The following is a 14,731-nucleotide window of genomic DNA, read 5'->3' on the forward strand; positions in this document are numbered from 1 at the left end:
TTCATTTAACGCTCACTGTAACAGGAAACTACAACATTTACAGCATTTTCCTAACCTACTGTTCTCTCTGTGTAATCATATCTCACAGGATTTTTTTATTTTTTTTGCAAGACAGCCAATCATGACATCTCACTGTGAGCCGACTCACGGCACTGGCGTACCATTTCAAGCCCATCACTACATGCGTCACCGCATAATGTTACATAACTTCGGGCAACATGTTTTTTGTGGCGTGTAATGTAAATGAGGCATACGGTAACAAAGTACAGTAACTTACAGTATGTTTTCGTAACAAATTGTGACTGTACCATCACGTTATATAGCCCATGCTCACATGGGTTTTGGTAACAGTGTAATGTAAAACTACATAGCGTACATAATTGATAGTAGTATTGGTTTTTGTAACACACTGTAACACTACCGGTGACCCTTGTGAGGATAAGGCGAATTGGAAAATGGGTGGATGGATGGACTGTGATACTACGTATGTTAAATAACTTGTGAGGTTGTTGTTTTATTATTTTGTTACACAAGATGCTGTTACACAACGTACAGTAATTTAAGTTTCCGTAACAAATTGTTACTGTACCATCACATGTGATATAGCCCATGGTTAACATGGGCTTTGGTAACAATGGAATGGAACACAATATAGTGTTACATAATTGATGGTACTATTGGTTTTTGTAACACACTGTAACACTACGTATGTTAAATAACTTATGGTGAGGTGATTAGGGTAAAGTGGCGTTTTTGTAACAGCGTAACACAACATGTTCACATAACTGATGGTTCATTTATTTATTTGACGCAACTTAGCATAACCACATTTGTAGTTAAGTAACACTTCCTGTAAGACAACAGACCTTGAAATGTGAACTCAACTGGTCTTATCCATAACCTTTCGTGCTGCAACATATTGTGACTTATAATTCAGTATTTTAGACCTTTGCTGACAAACACTTGAAAATGCCGATAGTGACATATGTTGTTGGTACAATACGGTGATGTAAACGCGAATAGTAAGCACTCTCATTCCCACTCCGAGGCAAAGTTCTCGAGGACGAGGAAGCAAAGCGCCGGCCGGGCTCGCCCTTTGACACACTTTGAATGTTTGTTGCGCGACCAATCTCTCTCCTCATCCAGTCTGACTGGCACTTGGCGAGCAGCGTGGCTTCATGCTCTACACTCTCACCGCACGCGCTAAATAATTCACACGCTGCTTGGGAATTCTCCTGCTGCCGCCATTAGACTTTCTCCCGCCTTGGTCTTGTTTTTGCACATTTCGAGTTCGCTGTCAGCGCCTCGTCGCCGCCAACATGAAGGTAGAGTTGACAGTCTCCAAAGAATCCCAAACAGAAAAAAATGGATTACATTTCAACCCATGCCGATTCGCCTGGAGGCAGAACATAGCTGAACCTATTATTTGAAAAACACACCGATTCACGCCCATCTCCATTTTGAGTGCGACCCCACCACATGCCGACTTTAAATAAACACAGGACCCCGTGGTCCAGGCACTGACAGCACTCCATCACAGTTGGAGAGAGTTGGCATCTTCCACAGTGGACACTCCAAGGGGGCGATGGGTGCTCGGCGGGGTCAGCATCCAGTCGATGACCCTCCGGGGCGGCGGCTGAGCTGTCACGCCGAACTCTGACCCCGACGGCGGAAGAACGTGTGGGAGCTGTAGATTGCTTAAAGCGTCCGTATCGATCCGATGGCGCTCATGCATGTTCATGAGGTTGTCGGACAGCCAGACGCCATTTAAAAAAAACGAGGACGACTCGGAATGTCACTTGGACGGTGAACCACCGCTGCTAGCAAAATACAACCCTGCTGAAAAATGTTGTCATTGGAAACTTATAGCACGGTGATTTAAATGCCACCGGTTTATACATCCTCTATTTTTGATGACACGGTATAGCTGATCAATCGATCTGTTTAATCTGCACGGGCTTTGACGGATATCGCATTCATGTTCGATTTTGATCTGAATCTTGTGGACAGCCGAATTCAGATTTAGTCGTCTGTTCAATTTTTTCTATTCTCATTCGCACTCCATATCCGACCACTGAATATGTTTAATGAACACGTGGGTGGGCTTTTTCATATTTTTCCAAAAGCTGTCTTCTGTCCGATAATGCTGATTTTGATCATGCTGTTTTATTTGCGCATGTAGTGTCACTTAAATTCATATTTAATGTCCTACGTTTTTAGCTGTAGGTTAGATTCATTAGATGTTATTTTTGTGTTTGTGTGGGGGGTGGGGGGGTTTGTTTGTTTGTTTCTACATCACCAATCGATTTATGTGGCTGGCGTCAATCCCATTTATGATTGGAGGATGCCCGATGTTTACGTGGGGTTTTTTTTCCCCATAGGAGCAAAAAAAAACACATCTAAACAATTGTCATTTGTCATACAAATTCCACCGTCATGATTTCTGGACCATCGAGCGCTTTAAAACATCAAAGTATTTCCCTTCCGAATGAGATCTGTCACACCGTCGAAATCACCAACAAAGGAATTTGAGCACAAAAGCTTTTTTTTCCCCTTCAGTCGCTGCGAGTTTACTCAAGCGGATTTAGTGTCAGGTTTGTCGTCAAGTCAGCTCGCACGTCCACCGCGCTCATTATCAGCCATTTTGAGTGCGCTGCTCAACGCGCCCGCCGCCATTTAGTCGCTCCGGCAGCGGAGCTTTGATCAAACAATGAATAATAAGAAGAAACCTGTTCTCTCTTTTCTCTTTTTGTGCATATTCAAGCAGGCAGAAAACCTAAATGGGGAATAAATGTGATTTTCTTCTCTTGTGAGCTAATCAACACTGAGACTTTTTACTCGCTGTGATGATATCAGTGTTGACTTGCGGGCTTATTAACGTTAAGTAACACTCTTCAGACGAGAAGCTCTCTTTTTGTGTTTCGATTTTAGAGGAAGCCTAAGATCAAGTAACAAAACATGACATGACGCATACAACTGCTTTTTAAGTTGGATTTACCCTGCAGGTCCACATGCGCAAATCCGACATAAAGTGTGATTCTGATGTCTATTTCTTTGTAAGTCTCAGTTGACACGCATCCAATATGTCTGTCTGCATTCACAGGACACGTGAAACAATTCCAAATTGCACTTAAATAATTGCACAAGCATCGGAGTAAACAATTATGCTTAAATGACTTTGTATATACATTGATATATATTTAAATGAGGGTGAAAATCTTACATAATACTAGGCAAATACATAATTTAATATATTTACATCAGCTGATGGTGTGGGTTCTGGTGTGGTTTAGGCAGAGTTTTTTTCTTTGCTGTAATGTACCAGTGAACATATGCAAGCATAATATCCTACGAAATTAAGTGACCGGAGCATGATTACTTATGTAAATATCCAGAAACATTACAAAAGCATATAGAGACACAACATAAAGTTATATAATACCGTCACTCTCGCGCAACAAAAATTTTCATACATTCTTCATAGTTTGCCGAAATATTATGAAATGGACATGACGTCAGATTTTGTAACATCATGTAACGTCATGAATGCAGCTGTAACATAAGACTGCTAGCCAAAATCGCGTTACACGGTGGGTGACCTTAGCGTAACGAAATAGTGAAATATTACAACTATTATGTAACGCAACACACTACTAAATATGTGATAATGTTTTTTGGGGGGTAATACAATGGAATGTTACACGCTAACATAAGGTTACACCTTGCCATATTCTATTCCGCGTACTATGCACATTACTTATTTTTTGTGATAACATGTAAACACTTAATTTGGTTTAAATGTTGTGTTGGTAGCAGTACTTTCGACGTCAACAAGTTGGTCTTACACTCATTCTTCAGCTTCTTTTCAGACGTAGGTGATTAAATGAAGTCAAATCCAAAGTGTGGAGAAAATAATTGGTGCTGTTTTTGTGAGATCGCCAACTCTTTGAGTCCCAAATTGGAGCCAAGCGTGACAGACATGACCATATTCTCAGAGGCCCCGTCGTTCCGGGGATATTGGCTCGGGAGTGACATGGGGTCAGAGCGACTCGAACCTTTTTTATTCGGCGCAATCACGTCAAATCATTCACCGCTCCTCGTGAATGTGGGTGTCATATTTGTAGGAAATGCCCTCTGGTCGCTCATGATGAGACGGACAGACAGGTGGACAGCCCCTCCGCTAGCACGCTTCCTCCACTGGCTGTCAATCATATGGGGGGCAAAACAAGTGCGGCGGTCCGCCTCCGGATGATCTGTGCTGCTGATCCAAAATGGCTGATGATCTCTCCTCACTTGCTCCATAATGCAATGCAGCTTTTGTCCGCTCCTTTGACAGCAGCTCATCATGGTGCCGTAACAAATTAAGGAGGCGGTAATGGGCCGATGTCAAGTCGATGCCGGTGCCGGCTGGCTCCGGGTGAATAATCCGGGAATTTAATTACTTACTTTGACCTGACTCAGTGTAGTGTTACAGTACTTCTTTTCCGTAGCACAACATATTACATAATGTATGGACGGTGACCTAACAAACACTTCCTTATTGCACCCATGAATTTATTACGATAACTCGTCATGCTCTTAAATAATTGGCAGAAATGCCTGTTTTGGTGATACACTGGACAGTTACAATGTTACCAACATTGTAACTGTTACACAACGTGCTGTTACATGTTATCTCCGTACGTAATGGAATTTACTCTTATTACTTTCGTAATCTACATATGTATATCTATGTATATATACATAGATATACATAGTCACATACAGTCTATCAATTGTTATTTGTCAATCTAAGGTTTTGTAATGCCGTTACATAGATACACCATTACATGCATCATGGTGGAAATGTATGTGTTTGTGACTTTCTGTCATCCTACCATCATGTACTTGATACTTGGTACTGATACATACCTTACCGTGGTACTGAATTGTACTGTTAAATAGTTTTGTAAGTGATGGTAATGTACGTTTTTGTAACACGGCACATATTTTTTACCGTGATGTAACACCAACATACTATTACATATCTGCCCTGACTTTCTGTAAAGTACCATAGTACTTTCACATACAGTTCATTAACACAACATACTGGTATAGACCCTAACCAACCGATTTTTAAAATGTTAATTGAATTACATTTAATTTTTTTAATAACTGCTACCCCCTCATCCAATGGCCATCAATACTTGAAGGAAAAACAGAAGCCCACCTCCAGATGCTTCGTGCTGGTGATCCAGTATTGCTATATAGCCTACCTCCCTCCCCCGTAATGCAATGCTTTTGTTCACTCCTTCTCGTAAGCGCTTCTTTGACTGCGACTTGTCACGCTGCCGCAACAAATTAAGGAGGCGGTAATGGGCCGGTGTCAAGTAGACGAAGGTGCTGGCTTCGGGTGAATAAACCCCCTCCTCTGCCTCCGCCCCGTTACCATCCAGCCCCAACCCTCCGCCGCCTCACCTGTCTTCATGAAAGGTGACTGTGCTCTCCGGGGTTTCGACTTTAATGAGGAAGTCAACAGATGAGCCTTCACACCGCGTTTACGGGCCACGGCTAGCATATGCATTAAGGCAGCGGCGGAACGTCACAGGAAGTGACACAGCGACGTTAGCATGACGGATGACCGCCGACGGCGCTCAGCCGTGCTTCGTTTCCACCACGCCGCATCTGCCGTGTGTCTACCGGGAACTTAATTACTGACTCTAACCTCACCTGTCATGTAACACTTAATGTAACACAACACACTACTACATACTGTATCTTACTCTGACCTTACTTACCGGGACTCGAATACATACTAGATACTTTGGAAAATATGCTAACAGGCTAACGATATCTTACTGTAATCCAACATTTATGGTAACATAACATCCTAAACATGACCGTAATGCAACCTGCGCCGTGTTACAAGATTGTTTGATTTCTAAATGTGTTACTCTGACACATATGTAAAACTTTGGATGTCGCATACCGTAAGCTTTCTTACCATAATGTACAATTATGTAACACTAAATAACTTAGGGTAACACAACTCTCACTCTTACACAACATGCTGTTCCATATCACCATGTGCGTCTTTGCAGAATTTGGAACAGAACATCGGCTAAGCCCCTCCACCACATCCCTTAAGCGCACGGCGGCGTTAAAAGCAGACGTCCTCTAAAATATTGAGCGCATCATTTTCCATTCATGACTCCCGCTCTGTGATATTACGCTCACATTTCTTCCGCCACCTTTGGGGCGGAATCGCTCAAAGCCGCCACGGCCGCCGCTGTTGTTGTCGTTCTGGGGGCAGATGTCCGTGGAAAATGTGTAGCGGTGTATCGAGGCGCCGGTGGCCCCCGGCGGCTACGTTTTGATGGCGGAATCGAAAGTGGTGGCTGTTACTTGGTGCAGGGGGGGGGGGGGGGGGGGGGAAGAGAGGGTATGTACAAGCGTTAGGGTCGTATCTTAGCTAACGCCAGCATGCGCCGGCGGCGAAACAAACTTCACGTTGAGCAGAAGCAGAAGAACAACACTTTTGTGCGAGTGGGCTCTTCAGATAATTGACAGCTTGACTAGGCATGATAATTTAACATGCAAATAATATTTGGAATATTCTTCATATTTTGTTTAGGAAACTTGCCATGAAAACATGATGAAATAAATTCAGTGTCGCACATAAAATGTGAAATATTTCATCTAATTTATATGAATGACACAGCCTCAGCAATCGTATTATAAAGAACCATCGCTACAACTGTGAATACCAGTACCACTCCTAGGTTTTGTATTCTCTTATGTTCCAAGTCATTTTACAAAATTAAACAGAATTTTCGAATGATTCTCATTGCCACGATAATGTATCAAATAACTTCTTGTCATCTTTTTACCCCCAAATCTGTTATTCAGTGAAATTATTTTACAGGATTTTGAGAATGAACGAAAATATCGACTTGCATGCTCTGCACGTCCCTGCAAAGAGAGAATATTTTGCAACCTAACAAATATGTAAAGCAACAAAAATCAGCAACCAGGTGGCGTCAATTTTTTTCATTCCAAATCAAAACAACTTAAGTAAAATGTAGGTAAAATTGCACTCAAAATTTCATAATTTAGAATGAATTTAGAATTCCTTCTGTTTTAGGACCAATCCATCCGTTTATCCACCACCCCCCAAATATTTCCATTTGCACGCGCCTATGAGCAATGCGCTGGAACAAAAGTTTATTTGTCTGGTTTGCCGCTAAGTGTTTCCCTCCCAAGACTCTGGTCTATCCTCTCACCTTCTCATCCGCACTTGGGTCGACTCCCTAGGCGCTTGATGGCGCAACTCCGCCATCGCCTTCGCTTACTCATCGGTTGACACCTGCCGGCCTTGCTCACCCGTAATCGGCGTTCCATTCCTCACCTCAAGTCCGCGGCTTGAACTCGTGACCCCTCAGGTACGGCGCTGCCGCACGGGTACGCGATGGTGGCTTCCTTGCGTCCCGCCGATCGCTCTTTGAAGTAATGGTGGAACGCGGGGGCCGCTACGAGGAAACAATACTGACCAGGACCAATCTGCTTCCAAATGGAATATATTTTATGTCAGCGGCCACCATCATAGGCGGCAGACATTGCTCGCGGCGTCTGCTGCAGCCATTGTGATTACGGTTGATTTTTTTTTTTTCCCCTCTTCTTCTCGCAGAATGTCACCCAAATCTAAAATGCACTCGGCGGCCAAAATGGAAGGCTGATTGCTGCCAATAGATTTGAATTATGGTGCAATTTGGCCGTAAAGGACGAGCATGACATGTGCTAGTTGACCGGAACATTCTGACAGGTGTCCGAACGTTATGACTCCCCCAAAAGTGGAAGCATTGTAGCTTCACGTAAGCAATGGCGGCTCGCTGAATTTCAACTTAGATTACATCATCACCTGAACATGTTGATGGAGCATCCCGGAACATAGCGTTGGCTTCAATTAGAGTGGAAATGTTTTAGCCCCACATGAGGTAGGAGCAGCTCGTTGTCATTTGACAACATGACATCATCACCTTTTTGTCTTGATGGAGCTTTCCAGGGGCCAGAACGTTCTGGCTCGGCCTTGAATCGTTTGTCTTGATGCATATGATATTCCTTATTTGTGTTTAAGAAACTGTCGTGTTCTGTAAGAAAGCAGCTCTGTCTGAAAGTATGTTGGTCACATAAGGTCAGAGGAACAAGCAGTGGTTTCACATTGAGAGCACAATATTCCTATTTTCCAGCCAGCTATCTGTTCTTGGATGCTGGTCAATTTCCGATTTGATTAGCAACACAATTTCCCATTAAAAAAAAATTAAAATTAAAAATCTCCCAAGGAATAAACTTTAGCCCTCATGAGACCTTCAAGATCTAAAAACGTATTTTTTTCTGTCATGCTTCATTACCATTGTATTGCAGGTTTACTGTGGTTGTTGGCACGTTTAACTCATGCTATCCGGATGGTTAGCATTGTTAGCCTGGGGCTAACAATGTGTGTTTCTGCAAACTGTGGCCAAAGTCTTCTATGCAGTGTCGAGCTACAGCTAGATAGAACGATAAGATAAGATAAGATAAGATAAGATAAAATAAAATTAGAAAACCTTTATTAGTCTCACAATGGAGAAATTCCAAATTCACAGATATCTAGCCACAAGAGAAATTCACCGTTTCGGTTGTCTACACAATAGAAATAACAAGCCAAAGCAGCTTTACTGAGGTAAAAATAGGATTCAAAATATTAAAAGTAGCACCTAAACGCCTTTTTCATTTTTTTTTTCTTTTTTTACAAACAGAAATAAAGTAGCGATCGTAATTCCAGTTCCTTCAAGCGTGCCTTTGCTAATGCTAATCGTGTTAACTGAGCATCCACAGGCTAACGCTAGCAGCACGAGCTCGGCTCAGCTGCACGTAGATGTACGTGTGGCAGCCTGGAAGCCTTTGAAAGCGTTGGCGGTGCTGAGCGATGGCCGCGGTCGAGCTGCTGATCCTAGCAGCGGACGCATTAGTCGGCCATAAAAGGCGCCGCCATTGCCGGACGGGGGCGGGACCGAGCATATGAGGATGAATGACGCCACATAAAAGCCACGCTCTGTTTCCAAAGCCATTAGCGGCGGGGCGAGAGATACCAACACATAGTGGAGCGAGAGAAAGAAAGAGAGAGAGGGAGGCCCGGTCCGAGCTAACACCGCCCAATTGAGGAATGGATCCGAGCTCTCGCTTGCACTTCCTGCCTGCGCTATTTAATCAACATTTTTAATCAATGGAGCAAACGATGCCAGAGCTCGCCGCCTCCTGTTGGCCAGAGCAGATGAATACGCCTCGTGCTGCGCCGTCGCCCTTTTGTGTACACATCGTTCAAGGTGTCAACTTCAGAGGTGCCCGGGCCCCTCATCATAATGTCAAGTACACGCGATGCTCAAGTGAGCAAATTAATGCACGTTTTTCATTCTTAAAATTGTTACGCTGTGTGACAGGCGCAACCCCAAAGCAGTAACAGAGCAGACGGAATAATCTCATTGTCTTTCTTTCAAAAAGCCAAAGTGGGAAGCAGGACAATGTCCTAGTAAATTGCGATTGTGTGTTTAGTGGCCTACGGCATCTCATTGTGAGTGTTCTCATTTTGTATTTGTGGGATTTGGCCAATTGGCCTTTGTACACCGACGGCCTGATTTACGAAAGGTTTGCTCACACCTACGCATCTACCAAATGCGCTAACTTGCTCCGCTGTTCATCTTTATACATTGTAGAAGGCATAAGGGCCAACTTTTCCACTCGGCTAAACATTTGAGCAAGTACGCAAGTTAACGCCCGCTGTACGAGATCTTCGTAAATATTGTCGATCTTCGTATATCACACGCAACACGCCCACCGACAACGGCACACGCAATCTGTTACCATAAGCACGCAATGTAGCGATCACTATTTGGCATCTTTTGAAATCGGGTACTCATGCTTGTCATGCTTGTGATCATGTTAGACGATATTACTGATCAAACCAACTGTGTTTCAGGGGAGGTATTGTAACATTTATGTCTGAATATGTCCATAATTTGCATTCCTAATGCCCCCCACACCCCATGGCGCTGCCTCCTTATTCCCTCTGTGAGCTCAAAGTAAAGAAATCATGGAGAGCTTGAATTATTCTTCCTTCAGACAAACATCCCCGGTGCCTCACATCCTCCTCAGGGTCAAGAGCCTCCATCCTGCAACGCGTAAAGCTACATGTAAAATGCCTGACCCCCCTTCATCACCCCCCCCCCCCCCCCCCGCCCCCCGCCGCATTTGTAGCTTCGTTATCTCTAAGATATACGACACAAGCTTTAATTAGCCGGCTACGATGACACCTCATCAGTGGACCTTTAAAGAGTATGTAACCTCCCCTTTTCAAACGTATGCCCCCCCCACCCCCAAGCCCCAGACACCCTACCCATGGGTATCTTCATGCCCCTGCTTGGCACTGCCAGATAATGAGCAAGCCTGTTGGGGTGGGGGGGCTGACTTGAACGGCGCTCCTCCGCTAGCTTGGCATCTTTTTCTTCTTGTTTTTCGACTTTATGTTCTTCTTTTGTTGTTCCTATTCTCACATGACTTCTTCTTCTTCCTGGAATTCTTCTTGTTTTTCTTCTATTTGGTCAAGTTTGGAGAAATCAAACCCCCCATTTCCTCAGAAGTCCACGGACAAATTATCATCGAAATCACAAGTTATTGAGAAAATGTCTTTGAAGGAAGAAGTAGAAAGCAAAATTGACTTTTGATGTTGTATACAAATCGTCGTCTGTCTGGAGACCATGCCAACCCATTAGCTGACTAATTCTGAAATGGTTTTATGTGTGTGTGTGTGCGTGTGTGTGCCTGTGCGTGTGCATGTGTGTGTGAGTGGTTCTCACGTTTGCTGAATTTTGCTTTGGCTGATTTGGATGAAGATCCAAAGCCATTTTCAATCCATGGCTAGACTCTGGTAAATGTTGTCAGAACTAAAAGGTAAGCAGAGCTGCAATTTTGATTCCGATGAGGACCATCCAACAGTCATCAAAAAAAAAAACGTTAAAAAGTTCTGATTAAATGAGCTGTAAAGTTGCTTTTTTTCTAAGCTGTTCGGTCTGTGGTTCCGAATATTAGAAAGCAGTTCTCAGTATGACACATAAAAAGACAGCAATAATATTGTTGTCGTAAAGGCAGCAGGTTTGATTGCATCGTGTTACGGATCTCATTATCCTGCGTGTCTAATTATGTGGTCCGTGAATGTCTGATCTTATTGCATCCCGCAGCATATACAGACAAGTCAATAAGATGGAAGAAAATCAAACGACATTAACTACTAACTTCAGTGCTTTAGAGAGATGAGCAGAAAAAAATTAAACTGCTGAAGTGTGTTTTTTGTTGTTGTTGTTCTGCTCAGCCATGTTTAGTTATTTTTTTTAAGGCCAATTGAGTGTGCAAGTAATCTCTTCGGCCTCATTCATACAATCTGGTCTTTATTAAAAAATACATTTCACGGTATGGATTTTGTATCTTTTGAGCACAACGCAGGAGTTCAGACTTGGAACTCAAGGTCGCAAGACCAATTAGGACATAAATGTCGTCTGTATGCCGATTTCTTTCATGAAGACTCCTGATTTACGATGATTAATGCCATAGCGAACATTGGAATGTGTCGCCAATCGTTTGGATTATCGTTGACACGGTGGTCACACTGGCGCAGTGATTAGAAAATTTGTCGTTGCAAAACAACAATGAGGGCAAAGCGACAGCAATAACGGTTATTGCCAAGTCACCATGGAAACCACCAAAAATTAGAAAGATGAGGATTTGTTGCGCCCAGAAACCCAATTAATAATTGGTGCCACACCCGTTTCTGTGCATGCCGTCGCCACACATTCGGCAACGTTTGAGTTGTACGCAAGTAATGCCTATGTTGCCATGGCGATCGCCGCCGAGGACTTGTGCCAGTCGTTGATTGCTTATTTTTAATTGGCCACACGCCACCGTGTGTGTATGTGTGTGTGAGTGTGTGTGTGTGTGAGGGCTTTGATTTCATATGACAAAACGAGGAGAAAAAAAAATCAGCGTGGAGAACACGCCGGTAGCCCTCTTTGAAGCGAGCGTCGCTCGCTGTGCTCATTTGAATTATTAACTGCACCGATGAGACGCAAAATAGCGGGAAAAATGGCGGCGGAGGCGGCGAGACAGGTGAGGCGGTGCTCAGGGGGGTGGGGAAGATGGCTGCCGGAGGAGAGAGACGGCTATCCATGTTGTGACGGCCCATCCGACAGCAAACGTGCCTCCCATTCACTGATTTTGTCGAAATTGCGCCTTAGCATGCAAAGAATGCAGTACAACAAGAGAATGCAACGAAAGACGCTCATTTCATCAACCCTAATTGCTGTTTGAAGGTATTTCCAGGTTGGATGTGTGCCTTTAAGGGGTGTGGCCTAGGGAGTGAGAGTCATGAGGAGTCGCTCCTTGTGAGCGTTTTCATTCTGTAGTGGAAAGCAGTATTCTGTTTCAATGTTGTACTCATGATTGCATTGGCAAGCGCACATTACAGTATTTTAATTTAAAAAAAAAATCCCGGCCACTGGCGGCCTGGTGGTCCAGTGGTTAGCTGTTTTTTTTTTTTTATTTTGTGCGTCGACGCGGAGCTTCTGGAAGACCCGAAGTTCCCCGGCGAGTACGCACTCCATCGCCGCGTTTTACGATGTATCGATCTCATGTTTATTGCTCGCAAAAGGCGTCACCATGGTTAAGGGGGCCACTTGCTCACCAGAAGCGTTTTCTTCAGCCTCCAATGTCAGTCTGCAAATAACCGTAAAACATTGTGCTCCAGTTAAACGATGGCAGCATCTCAAATTTTGGACAAATTTAGCCTCTGTTTGTTGTTTTTTAAAAGCTGATTGTCTAACTTTGTATTTTTTTTTGTTTTGTGGAACACGTAGTTGTTAAGAAGATCTGGCTTCAGCCTACACCCTGATATCTTGTGTATATTATATCTGCCTGTTCAGGCATGGCCTTTTGGGACTTTTTTTGTGCATCTGCTCATCATACAAACGTCGACCAAATTTCATGGTGCAGAAACGGCTTTGGAAGTGGAATTTTCAAAACTTTCAAAGAAATCCTGAATATGATCAAAATGAATAAATAGTGGCGGGTGTTTTTTTGCGGGTGAACCGAGACATATCTACCAAATTTCCTGTGGATCTGTGGAACCAGTTTTTTTGGGGGTGGGGGGTGAATTTTCTAAGCATTCAAAGAAACCCCGAAAATGGCCAAAAGGATTAAAATAGTCTTGTAAACCCAACATGGAATTTTGATTTTGGGATCGGGGGGCGTGGATTCTTGTGATTTTTGGGGGGTATTTTTTTCATGATCAAAATATCTACCAAATTCTATGTTGTAACGCATCTGACGAATTTTCCTCATGATACACTTGTCGACCAAATTTCTAATTGCTCAATAAAAGTGACTCTCGAGGCTTGATTTTTAAACAATTCCTTTTTAGCGCAAATAAAAATGTTCACCAGAATGAACACCGAGAAGTTTTTGTTTGTGGAAAAACACCGACAAGAGGGACTAATTTGACCGTAGACAAACAATGATGAAGAACTGAAGCAATTTTACTCATAAGAATCCTGAACCCATACAAAGACAGGACAAGACAGGAAAGTGTTTTTATTTTTTGTTTTTTTGTTTTTTACATTTTGCATTGTCTTTGACTCTTTCAATGCAATTCTGGCCCGCTTTGGATCATTGGCCGCACTTCGAAATAGGTCTCGTTCCATCTTTCATTTGACCCCATCTCAATCGCCGCTCATTCCTCCCAGCACTTCCTGTCCCGGGGAGGACGCGCGATGGTCAGGGTCCAGACCAAGCCAATCATGGACGTAATCAAGTCCAACTTGTCGCAGCCTTGCAACGTTGGAGGTCATAAAAGTGTGATGTAAGCACGTCTCTTTGTGCATTCTCTTTGTCTGCGCGCCCGCCGCCTTTAAAGTGCAATCAAACGGAATGGATGAGGAAAGAGACGCACTCAAAAGAAAGCTGCCGGCGGGTTTTGACGAAGCCGCGCGCACGCCGCTCAGCACGAGCTCGGGCGGATTTTTTTTTTTCTATTTTCTTTCTGCGACGGCTTCCCGCTGCTGTATGTGTGGCCTGAATGTTCAGTGATTAACACATTTATTAAATCAACTGTCATTAACGAGGAGCGCATCCACAATCGCAAAGGGCATTTGAATGCGCATGCTCGCCACCTTTTGCCATTTTAATGGAATCATTTATGGATTTCAAAACGAATATATTGCAAGAAAAAAAATATTGCCACCCCCCACAAAAAATGCTAAATTCATCAGGATAAAGTCTGAATTCGACGTGATGATTGACAATGCTTTTCTCGAATTCAAAATATTCTCAGTGACAAAAAAAGCCATGATTTTATGGGGAAAAAACCATGATATATCCAATTTTCTGCCCCCCTCCCCGTGCCCCAAATAACATCAGCAGTCAATATTTTCAGTGGAAAAAAATTTTAATTGTACAATTGTTTTAGGAGAAAAGAACATTGGAGAAAAACAAGTTATATTTATTTTAAAAAAAAGTCAAGAAAATCAGTTGGAATAGTACCATATAAATGTCATGTTTTTAAATGTTGTCATTTTACAGCAAAAACTCAGAGGAAAAAAATTATTCAGTGATTGTACAAGGAATACTTTTAAGGGAAAAGAAAAAAGTTGTCAACAACAATGTTGCAGGGAAA

The 14,731-nt window shown here is 43.1% G+C and overlaps 1 protein-coding gene across 7 annotated transcripts in view; it reads left to right on the forward strand.

The window, feature by feature from the left end:
- Positions 1-14,731, forward strand: part of LOC127589340 (RNA binding protein fox-1 homolog 3-like) — a 277,061-nt gene that overhangs the window by 174,255 nt on the left and 88,075 nt on the right. The window lies entirely within an intron of this gene.

The sequence above is a fragment of the Hippocampus zosterae genome, chromosome 17 (genome assembly GCF_025434085.1).
Source record: "Hippocampus zosterae strain Florida chromosome 17, ASM2543408v3, whole genome shotgun sequence".
Taxonomy (NCBI): domain Eukaryota; kingdom Metazoa; phylum Chordata; class Actinopteri; order Syngnathiformes; family Syngnathidae; genus Hippocampus; species Hippocampus zosterae.